The 12,025-nt window shown below is 45.2% G+C and overlaps 1 protein-coding gene across 4 annotated transcripts in view; it reads left to right on the forward strand.

Moving 5' to 3' along the window:
• Nucleotides 1-12,025, forward strand: part of mtmr4 (myotubularin related protein 4) — a 100,038-nt gene that overhangs the window by 5,199 nt on the left and 82,814 nt on the right. The window contains exons 1-2 of one of the 4 annotated variants that reach the window (XM_042309493.1): nucleotides 6,997-7,045; nucleotides 7,153-7,193. The exons of 2 other annotated variants lie outside the window; for them this stretch is intronic. The gene's annotated coding sequence lies outside the window, so the exon portion shown is untranslated. Of the gene's footprint in view, nucleotides 1-6,932; nucleotides 7,046-7,152; nucleotides 7,194-12,025 lie in introns of those variants that run through there. One more of the 4 variants, XM_042309494.1, reaches the window with a different exon arrangement.

Genomic DNA, 12,025 nt, shown 5'->3' on the forward strand with positions numbered 1-12,025 from the left:
CATGTTTTGAAGCTATTTTAGATAGAGGTCGACCGATTTTTATGATTTTTCAACATCGATACCGATTATTGTAGGACTGAAAAAAAACCTGATAATGATTAATTGGCTGAATTTAAAAATGTTATTTAAAATATTTTTTATTAATATATATTTTTTTAAATATAATAAAATAAAAAAAGTTCATTTTATATAATATTTGCCTCCCGGGTGGCGCAGTGGTCTAGGGCACTGCATCGCAGTGCTAGCTGTGCCACCATAGACTCTGGGTTCGCGCCCAGGCTCTGTCGCGACCGGGAGGTCCATGGGGCGACGCACAATTGGCCTAGCATCGTCCGGGTTAGGGAGGGTTTGGCCGGTAGGGATATCCTTGTCTCATTGCGCACCAGCGACTCCTGTGGCGTGCCGGGCGCATTGCGGCAGTGTGTTAAGAAGCAGTGCGGCTTGGTTGGGTTGTGTTTCGGAGGACGCATGGCTCTCGACCTTCGTCTCTCCCGAGCCCGTACGGGAGTTGTAGCGATGAGACAAGATACCACGAAAAGGGGGTAAAAAATAAATGAGTATAATATTTGTAATAATGACAATTAAAACAATACTGAATGAACACTTTAATTTTAACTTAATATAAGACATAAATAATGAAACAACATGTTCAATTTGGTTTAAATAATGCAAATACAAAGTGTTGGAGAAGAAAGTAAAAGTGCAATATGTGCCATGTAAAAAAGCTAACATTTAAGTTCCTTGCTCAGAACATGAGAACATATGAAAGCTGGTGGTTCCTTTTAACATGAGTCTTCAATATTCCCAGGTACGAAGATTTAGGTTGTAGTTATTATAGGAATTATAGGACTATTTCTCTCTATACCATTTGTATTTCATTTACCCTTGACTATTGGATTTTCTTATAGGCACTATAGCATTGCCAGCCTAATCTCGGGAATTGATAGGCTTGAAGTCATAAACAGCGCTGTGCTTCAAGCATTGCAAATGCAGTAAAGTGTGAATGAATGCCTACGAACCTGTTGCTGCCTACCACCGCTCAGTCAAACTGCTCTATCAAATCATAGACTTAATTATATTATAATTAACACAGAAATACGAGCCTTCGGTCATTAATATGGTCAAATCTGGAAACTATAATTTCGAAAACAAGACGTTTATTCTTTCAGTGAAATACAGAACCATTCCGCATTTTGTTAAACGGGTGGCAACCCTAAGTCTAAATATTGCTGTTACATTGCACAACCTTCAATGTTATGTCATAATTCTGGAAAATTAATTACGGTCTTTTGTTAGGAAGAAATGGTCTTCACACAGTTCGCAACGAGCCAGGCGGCCCAAACTGCTGCATATACCCTGACTGTTGCACAGAACGGAAGAGAAGTGACACAATTTCCCTAGTTAATATTGCCTGCTAACATGAATTTCTTTTAACCAAATATACAGGTTTAATATACTTGTATATTGATTTTAAGAAAGGCATTGATGTTTATGGTTAGGTACATTGGTGCAGCGACAGTGCTTTTTTTTCGCGAATTTGCTTGTTAAATCATCACCCGTTTGGCGAAGTAGGCTGTGATTCGATGATAAATTAGCAGGCACCGCATTGATTATATGCAACGCAGGACAAGCTAGTTAAACTCGTAACATCTTCAACCATGTGTAGTTAACTAGTGATTATGTTAAGATTGATAGTTTTTTATAAGATAAGTTTAATGCTAGCTAGCAACTTACGTTGGCTCCTTGCTGCACTCGTGTAACAGGTGGTCAGCCTGCCACGCAGTTTTCTTGTGGAGTGCAAGCATCCAAAAATGCTGATTACCGATTGTTATGAAAACTTGAAATCGTCCTAATTAATCGGCCAAGCTCTAATTTTAAATTGGCTAGCCTAAAATGTTGAGAGAACGAAAATCAAATTTTCTATAGTAGCTAGCCACCCACCCACTCACCTCATGTCATGGCAACAGCCAAGAGAATGTCATGTGAATTCTAACCATCAGCTTGTGTGAGACTAAAGGGCAGCTTTAAATAATGTTTTCAATAATTAGTATAACTATAACTGTATAGGTTTAGTATACTACTTGTATCACTGTGTTTTTGAACATTTCCCCCACCGTTCTGCCCACCACTGTTCTGCCCACCGCTCTGCCCACCACCGCTCTGCCCACCGCTCTGCCCACCGTTCTGCCCACCGCTCTGCCCACCCACCCACCGCTCTGCCCACCCCTGCCCGTTCTGCCCACCGCTCTACCCACCGCTCTCCCACCGCTCTGCCCACCGCCGCTCTGCCCACCGCTGTTCTGCCCACCCACTGTTCTGCCCACCGCTCTGCCCACCACTGTCGCCCACCGCTCTGCCCATCCACCGCTCTGCCCACTGCTCTGCCCATCCACCGCTCTGCCCACCGCTACCTGCCCACCGCTCTGCCCATCCACCGCTCTGCTCTGCCCATCCACCGCTCTGCCCACCGCTCTACCCACCGCTCGCCCACCGCTCTGCCCATCCACCGCTCTACCCACCGCTCGCCCACCCTGCCCATCCACCGCTCTGCCCACTGCTCTGCCCATCCACCGCTCTGCCCACCGCTCTGCCCACTGCCCATCCACCGCTCTGCCCACTGCTCTGCCCATCCACCGCTCTGCCCACCGCTCTGCCCATCCACCGCTCTGCCCACCGCTCTACCCACCGCTCTGCCCATCCACCGCTCTGCCCATCCACCGCTCTGCCCACCGCTCTACCCACCGCTCGCCCACCGCTCTGCCCATCCACCGCTCTGCCCACCGCTCTGCCCTTCGACAAGCACATGTATTTGTTTGGGCTCTGAGAGATTCCATTCCTCCTTCCCGGCTCGTATCTTGTGCTGGACAGGACTGAACTAGCTACATAATTGCTCAAAAACATTGCAATGTCTGACTGTTATCAGTGCATGGTGAACTTTGACCTGGGTGTTGATGTGTCATGACAGGGCTGCTGTGAGTGTGACTGGACAAAAAATATTGTTTACATGAAATGCTGTTGGTTGAGCTCTTGAAGGACCGATCCCAGAATAATATGCATGAAGATTCATGCTTATTTACACATGGCCTACTTCAGATTTAGAAGTGAAACCAACTTGTTATGTTTTCCTGTAAATGAAGAAGTGAAATGTTAGTCTGACCCGTTGAACAGTTTTAATGACAGAAAGTAGTTTCTAGGCCAGGGTAAATCCCACAACAGCAGAGAAGTGGATGAGTGTTTTTGTCTCCAATTCAAGGGCTTTGTTGGCATGGGAAACATGTGTTAACATTGCCGAAGCAAGTGAGGTAGATAATATATAAAGTGAAATAAACAATAAAAATTAAGAGTAAACATTACACATTCTCTGTGTAGCATACATTTCCAACTGTCACGTGATGATGATAATATATACATTTTTTTTTTGTCACATTGTCTATGGTGGTAACAAAATTGTTGCTACTGTTGTTTCAGAAGGATTATGCAACAGATGTATTTATTTATTTATATATATTTTATCAATGGAGCGTTATTGTAAGCCCCCAAGTCCGCTCTGACTATTTCGGGTGATTCACCAGCCACTGAATTGATTCTTTCGGAAAACTCCCTGTGGAAAATAAAACAAAACAAGTCTTGTGTAGATTTCTTGGGGTCAGGATGCTTGTTTGTATGAAGATACAGTAACCCAATCTTTCTGCTAATGTTGACAATATATTCCCTGGGCTCCTTGTTTTTGGAGTAGGCTTAGGTTACCCGGAAGGTTATTTCACTGGCATTTATAACACTTTCACAATCCAAAGCTAGTTGGTCTTTTTTTTTTTATATAGATGTGGCCATTTATCCACTGACATCAGCCTTGTTTTTTGCGGGATAAGGATGGGAGAGTTTGCGTCGGTGTGTTACTGCGTTTATAGGTCATATATATGTATATATGTCTGTCCCATGGATAGAGGTTTCATATATATAGATATATAGATATAGATATAGAGATGTGGCCATTTATCCACTGACATCAGCCTTGTTTTTTGCGGGATAAGGATGGGAGAGTTTGCGTCAGTGTGTTACTGCGTTTATAGGTCATATATGTGTATATGTATGTATATATGTCTGTCCCATGGATAGAGGTTTCATCAGGCCCTGTCTGGAGTGCAGTGTAACATGACTCATCCGTTCTGAGCAATTGTTGCTTTGGACCACACTATAATACTTACTACTTGCTTCAAATGTTTCCTGGTAAATATGGGATTGATGCACGAGTTCATTTTTAAAATAGTTTTTATATACAGTACCAGTCAGAAGTTTGGACACGTACTCATGCAAGGGCTTTTTCTTTCTTTTTTTAAAACTATTTTCTACATTTTAGAATAGTGAAGACGTCAAACTATGAAATTTTATTAGTCACGCGCGCCGAATACAACAGGTGTAGGTTTCACCTTACAGTGAAATGCTTACTTACGAGTCTCTAACCAACAATGCAGTTTAAATTAAATAAGAGTAACAAGTAATTAAAGAGCAGCAGTAAATAACAATAGCTGGACTATATACAGGGGGTACCGGTACAGAGTCAATGTGGAGGCTATATACAGGGGGTACCGGTACAGAGTCAATGTGGAGGCTATATACAGGGGGTACCGGTACAGAGTCAATGTGGAGGCTATATACAGGGGGGTACCGGTACAGAGTCAATGTGGAGGCTATATACAGGGGGTACCGGTACAGAGTCAATGTGGAGGCTATATACAGGAGGTACCGGTACAGAGTCAATGTGGAGGCTATATACAGGGGGTACCTGTACAGAGTCAATGTGGAGACTTTATACAGGAGGTACCGGTACAGAGTCAATGTGGAGACTATATACAGGGGGTACCGGTACAGAGTCAATGTGGAGGCTATATACAGGGGGTACCGGTACAGAGTCCATGTGGAGGCTATATACAGGGGGTACCGGTACAGAGTCAATGTGGAGACTATATACAGGAGGTACCGGTACAGAGTCAATGTGGAGGCTATATACAGGGGGTACCGATACAGAGTCAATGTGGAGGCTATATACAGGGGGTACCGGTACAGAGTCAATGTGGAGGCTATATACAGGGGGTACCGGTACAGAGTCAATGTGGAGGCTATATACAGGGAGGTACCGGTACAGAGTCAATGTGGAGGCTATATACAGGGGGTACCGGTACAGAGTCAATGTGGAGGCTATATACAGGGGTACTGGTACAGAGTCAATGGGAGGCTATATACAGGGGGTACCGGTACAGAGTCAATGTGGAGGCTATATACAGGGGGGTACCGGTACAGAGTCAATGTGGAGGCTATATACAGGGGGTACCGGTACAGAGTCAATGTGGAGGCTATATACAGGGGGTACTGGTACAGAGTCCATGTGGAGACTATATACAGGGGGTACCGATACAGAGTCAATGTGGAGGCTATATACAGAGGGTACCGGTACAGAGTCCATGTGCGTGGGAACCGGTTAGAGGTATGTAGGTAGAGTTATTAAAGGGACTATGCATAGATAATAACAACAGAGAGCAGCAGCGGCGTAAGAAAGGGAGGGGGGGGGGCAAACCAAATAGTCTGGGTAGCCATTTGATTAGATGTTCAGGAGTCTTATGGCCTGGGGGGGGTAGAATCTGTTTAGAAGCCCCTTGGACCCAGACTTGGCGCTTGGGTGCCGCTTGCCGTGCGGTAGCAGAGAGAACAGTCTATGACTAAGGTGGCTAGTCATAGACTGACAATTTTTAGGGCCTTCCTCTGACACTGCCAGGTATAGAGGTCCTGAATGGAAGGATGCTTGGCCCCAGTGATGTACTAGGCCATACGCACTACCCTCTGTAGTGCCTTGCGGGCAGAAGGCCGAGCAGTTGCCGCACCAGGCAGTGATGCAATCAGTCAGGATGCTCTCGATGGTGCAGCTGTAGAACCTTTTGAGGATCTGAGGACCCATGTCAAATCTTTTCAGTTTCCTGAGGGGGAATAGGCTTTGTCGTGCCCTCTTCACAACTGTCTTGGTGTGTTTGGACCATGCTAGTTTGAGGGTGATGTGGACACCAAGGAACTTGAAGCTCTCAACCTGCTCCATTACAGCCCATCAATGAGAATGGGGGTGTGATCGGTCCTCTTTTTCCTGTAGTCCACAATCATTGTACTGTATTGTCAGTGCTGTCAAAAGAGGTTTGACATGTAGCAACCTGCTTACAGCAGAGGGTGTGGCAACTGGAACGTCAGCAGAGATTAGTACCTAAAGTTTTGTGTAAAAAATAAAAAAAAATAGAAAATTCTGAGTGGTAAGCATACACATTCTAAATAAAAATGCCACAGACTCATAAGCTGTTGAGTCATGTTTAGGAATTCCATTCCTCCATTTTAATTATTTGTGAATGAAAGGCGTGCTACTGCCTTTGCCCCAGATTCAGTAGTCACTCACTAGTCCGTGAATACTGGCTTGTTTTTTAAAAATCAAAGTTTAGGCTATCCTGTTGGCCTAAAGGTTACTTGAAAAGGTCCTGTTGTTGTTACCTTCAAAGATTAGGATTTGTATAGCAAGGAGACCCAGTATAGGCTACTGGTTTTGTTTAGGCGGAGTCGAGGGTGGTCAGGTTAGTGAAACCGAGACTGGTCGTGCCCTATTTCAGGCACAATAAAAAATCTTTAAAAAATAAAATAAAATGCCTAGTTCTGTCTTTTACATTATTTTTTTCTCTCATTCAGTTTCCTCTTTTGTTAGATTTTTTTTCTTCAGGTTTTTGCTCTCAAAATCACACTTAAGGGCCCTACCTATAGAAAAGACTCCTTCACATGCTCAGAACGAGATGGAGGGAGGGAGAAAGCGAGAGGGACAGTAGGAGAAAGAAGAGTACAGAGAGAGGGAGGGGGAGAAAGCGAGAGGGACAGTAGGAGAAAGAAGAGTACAGAGAGAGGGAGGGGGAGAAAGCGAGAGGGACAGTAGGAGAAAGAAGAGTATGTGGAGAGAGAGAGAGAGTAGGAGCACGCAGAGAGGGTGTGAGAGCGGAGGGACGTCATGCTGCTGATTACAACCAGAGTGAGTTGGGGAGACGGAGCACTACATACTACTTCTTTCACTTCACCTTTACGTTGAGGGGGGAGGAGAGAGAACTTTAACCAAACAATTCTTGTTTTTTAACAAAGGAATCTTGTTTTTAAACAAAGCACTACTAAGCTTCACTCAGGTAAGAAATGCTGGATCTTTAGAATGACAGATTTTTGTTGTTGTAGTTGAAAGTTTTTTTTTTTTTTTCCTTCTCTGTTTGTCTGAAGACTTGGTGTGCAGTGTGCAGAAGGGGGTGTGTCAGTCTTTACAGAGAAGTGAGAGGAGCATGTGTAGTGCTCCGTGAGAAGCAGTCGGAAACCTTAAACTAATAATAGGACGATCATAAATAATAATAAACAACTCAAATCTAATAGTTCACTTATATTCAGTTTGTGACCACAAGCTATGTGTAATGTAGAGAATAATTGTACCATTTTTAAACCGCTGTGTAATATATTTTTAATAACCCCCCCCAAAAAAATATATATTATTATTTTTTAAAATCTGTGTTTGAAGCTGGTGTACAAAACCGAAAGTAAAAGATGCAAAAACAAAACTTAAGAACGGCAAGCATAGAAATAGTGGACATAGAACAGAATCTATAGCTCACATTTCTATATGAATTTGGTTAGGTCGCCAAAACAATTTGACATATTGCAGCTTTAACGTTATACTTGGTGCCTGTTATGTTTAAATATTGTTTCTCGCACAATGTGTTTAAAAAAAATAAAACGACAACAAAACAACAATACAAAACGACAACAAAACAACAATACAAAACAACAACAAAACGACAATACAAAACAACAACACAAAACAACAATACAAAACGACAACACAAAACAACAACACAAAACAACAATACAAAACGACAACAAAACAACAATACAAAACGACAATACAAAACGACAATACAAAACAACAATACAAAACAACAACACAAAACGACAACAAAACGACAACAAAACAACAATACAAAACAACAACACAAAACGACAACAAAAAAGGGTATTTGTGTACGCCCACTCCTCACGGCCAACCCTGTATGTGTAGTAGTCAAATAAACAACGTAGTTTGTCACTCTGGCGTGGGTATTTCTGTGTTTTAAAAAAAAAAAATTTTTAATTAAAGTTTTCTTAATAAGGTTGTCAGTAACCACGTCTATGTTTAGTCTCTCTTCTTTATTGTGTTCGTGTTGGGCTTAAGGCTAGCAGTGTGGTTGGTTAAAGTGATTTTAAACCTAACATTAAAGACCAAAAAAGCTACATGTTTTTATGAATTTTTACAATATAGGCCATTTTGATGTTTTTTTTTTTTTTTTTTGGGGGCTGTGGAAACTGTTTTTATTAACCTTGAAGCAATGACATATTTTTTTCATTACCGTATGATTGACATTCTGTCATAGGTGATGCATGGGGTGGCAGGGTAGCCTAGTGGTTAGAGCGTTGGACTAGTAACCCGGAAGGTTGCAAGTACAAAACCCCGAGCTGACAAGGTACAAATCTGTCGTTCTGCCCCTGAACAGGCAGTTAACCCACTGTTCCTAGGCCTTCATTGAAAATAAGAATTTGTTCTTAACTGACTCACCTAGTTAAATAAAGGTAAAATAAAAATGTCCAGTCTGAACGCTAATGACTTGCTCTACACGCGGACTACTGCATGTTCTGCTCAACTCCATGTAGTGAGCAGTCGTTAAGGAATTAGGCTAGGCTAATAGAATTGAGCTGTTAGCACTCACTCGTTCATGGCCCTCAGTACATGGCCTCTATACTCTCCGTATATCTTCTGATCAATCAACCTAATAAATCATAGCAATGCCAAGTATTGAAGTGCCTTGGTCCTTGTCACTGGAGCCCAGGCATCTACTACTATGTCTATGGCTAACAGTTGATGTTATCCCCAACCAGAACACCCACTGTGGGGACTGTTGTGGTATTTGGTGGATCCGTCTGTTTGTGGAATTCATTTTCCCTCTGCTTCCTGTGTCAATATCCTCCGGTCATCTCTCTGTGGCTGGCCTTACGACTGGCTCGGTGTGTTTACTGTGTCTGGCCTTACGACTGGCTGGCTGGGTGTGTTTACTGTGTCTGGCCTTACGACTGGCTGGGTGTGTTTACTGTGTCTGGCCTTACGTCTGGCTGGCTGGGTGTGTTTACTGTGTCTGGCCTTACGTCTGGCTGGCTGGGTGTGTTTACTGTGTCTGGCCTTACGTCTGGCTGGCTGGGTGTGTTTACTGGGGCTGGCCTTACGTGGCTGGCTGGCTGGGTGTGTTTACCGGGGCTGGCCTTACGGCTGGCTGGCTGGGTGGGTGCGTTTACCTGGGGCTGGCCTTACGGCTGGCTGGCTGGGTGGGTGCGTTTACCGGGCTGGCCTTACGGCTGGCTGGCTGGGTGGGTGCGTTTACGGCTGGCTGGCTGGGTGGGTGCGTTTCAGGGCTGGCCTTACGGGGCTGGCCTTACGGCTGGCTGGCTGGGTGGGTGCGTTTACCGGGGCTGGCCTTACGGCTGGCTGGCTGGGTGGGTGCGTTTACCTGGGGCTGGCCTTACGGCTGGCTGGCTGGGTGGGTGTGTTTACCGGGGCTGGCCTTACGGCTGGCTGGGGGGTGTTTACGGCTGGCTGGGGGTGTGTTTTGGCCTTACGGCTGGCTGGGGTGTGGGGGGGCTGGCCTTACGGCTGGCTGGCTGGCTGGGGGGTGTGTTTACCGGGGCTGGCCTTACGGCTGGCTGGCTGGCTGGCTGGGGGGGTGTGTTTACGGGGCTGGCCTTACGGCTGGCTGGCTGGCTGGCTGGCTGGGGGGTGTGTTTACCGGGGCTGGCCTTACGGCTGGGTGGGGTGTGTTTACCGGGGCTGGCCTTACTGGCTGGCTGGCTGGCTGGCTGGCTGGGTGGGTGTGTTTACTGGGGCTGGCCTTACGGCTGGCTGGCTGGGTGTGTTTACCGGGCTGGCCTTACGGCTGGCTGGCTGGCTGGCTGGGTGTGTTTACGGGCGGGGCTGGCCTTACGGCTGGGTGGGTGTGTTTACCGGGGCTGGCTGGGTGGGTGGGTGTGTTTACTGGGGCTGGCCTTACGGCTGGCTGGGTGTGTTTACAGTGGCTGGTCTACCACTGGATGGGTGGGTGTGTTTACTGTGGCTGGCCTACCGCTGGGTGGGTGTGTTTACTGTGGCTGGCCTACCGCTGGCTGGCTGGGTGGGTGTGTTTATTATGGCTGGCCTACCGCTGGGTGGATGTGTTTATTGTGCCTGTGTTCCAAATTGCTCCCTATATAGTGCACTACATTGACCATACAACCTTTTCCCTAATACCTATAGACGGGTTGGTTGACTACGTCACAAAGGATGAGCGTGCATCGACGTGGCTGGATACCGTATGTTGTTTAGGATTCTGAATGGTCAGGTAACTGGCAACAATGTTTCTGAATGGTCAGGTAACTGGCAACAATGATTCTGAATGGTCAGGTAACTGGCAACAATGATTCTGAATGGTCAGGTAACTGGCAACAATGTTTCTGAATGGTCAGGTAACTGGCAACAATGTTTCTGAATGGTCAGGTAACTGGCAACAATGTTTCTGAATGGTCAGGTAACTGGCAACAATGTTTCTGAATGGTCAGGTAACTGGCAACAATGATTCTGAATGGTCAGGTAGGTAACTGGCAACAATGATTCTGAATGGTCAGGTAACTGGCAACAATGATTCTGAATGGTCAGGTAACTGGCAACAATGATTCTGAATGGTCAGGTAACTGGCAACAATGATTCTGAATGGTCAGGTAACTGGCAACAATGATTCTGAATGGTCAGGTAACTGGCAACAATGATTCTGAATGGTCAGGTAACTGGCAACAATGACGACAAGCTGCCATGAAGGGAATCGTAGGTGGCTCGTTTCAGCTCGTTTCATCTTATTGTTGATACCATGTCTTGTTTTGACCGATGTCACATTTTTATACTAAAATGGCAACAAAAAGAATCACTAGCAAGCTAACCGACAACTGTAACCATGTATTTGAGGGACCACAAGTGCTCATTTTGTGCAAATGTATTAATGCTTTCAATAAACATTTGGAGACCTCGTCTCATAGTTGAGCACATGTTTGGTTTTGTTGCTGAACAACCAACCTGTCTATGGGTCTGGTCCAGAAGTATTGCGCTATATCGGGAACAGGGTGCCATGTTGAGACACAGGCAGTCATGGATCAAGGTTTCCAGTAACAACTCTTGAGAAATGTTGAGTTTCCCATTTCCTGTAAATTGTTACTCATCCAATTAGAAGGCTTGTCATCTTGGATCAAGGTCCGTGTGGAGGGAGAGATAAGCGCAGCCTCAGAACGCGTGCGTCTTGGTGGGGTCTACTAGTCCAGTTTGGCCTTTTTTAAATGAATACTGACTGACTGATGAGACAGCACAACCTTCTTAGTCAAAGCTACTATCGATGGCAGCCATCTTAACCAGCATCTCTACTGTATGTGTGGGTTCTTGTAGGTAGGGCCTAGTTCTAATGTAGCAGGTGTAAAAGAAACACCTGAAAGTACATACTGGTCTTGAGAGGGAGAGGGGGGGGTACTGTTCTCTTCTGCACTATTCAACCAATCCAGTAAATGTGGAGGAGGAGTTAAGATGGAGTGTCCAAAAAAGGAAGTGTCTTCCCATTTCACGTGAACTGGAACAACCGGTTGTTGGGGACTCTGCAGAGGCTAATCTCTAGGCAATATATATTGGTGCAGGGGTTTTTTCTGGATTCAAAAGGGGCTTAGGTGTTGGGAGAATGAGCGTGGGTAGCCCATTGGGCGTGACTGAATTCGGTCTGGGCCCTGGGTAAGAATTTGAGTCCCCCGTCTTGGCGGCGGAGAGAATTGGTTTTAAAGCACATTTCCTGGAATTCCACATATATTTTTCCATGGAACTGAGAGAAATGTTGTGCAATTCTACACATTTTGCCAACCTTCCGGTTATTAGCCCAATGCTCTAACC

Source organism: Oncorhynchus tshawytscha, linkage group LG30 (genome assembly GCF_018296145.1).
Source record: "Oncorhynchus tshawytscha isolate Ot180627B linkage group LG30, Otsh_v2.0, whole genome shotgun sequence".
NCBI classification, from domain to species: domain Eukaryota; kingdom Metazoa; phylum Chordata; class Actinopteri; order Salmoniformes; family Salmonidae; genus Oncorhynchus; species Oncorhynchus tshawytscha.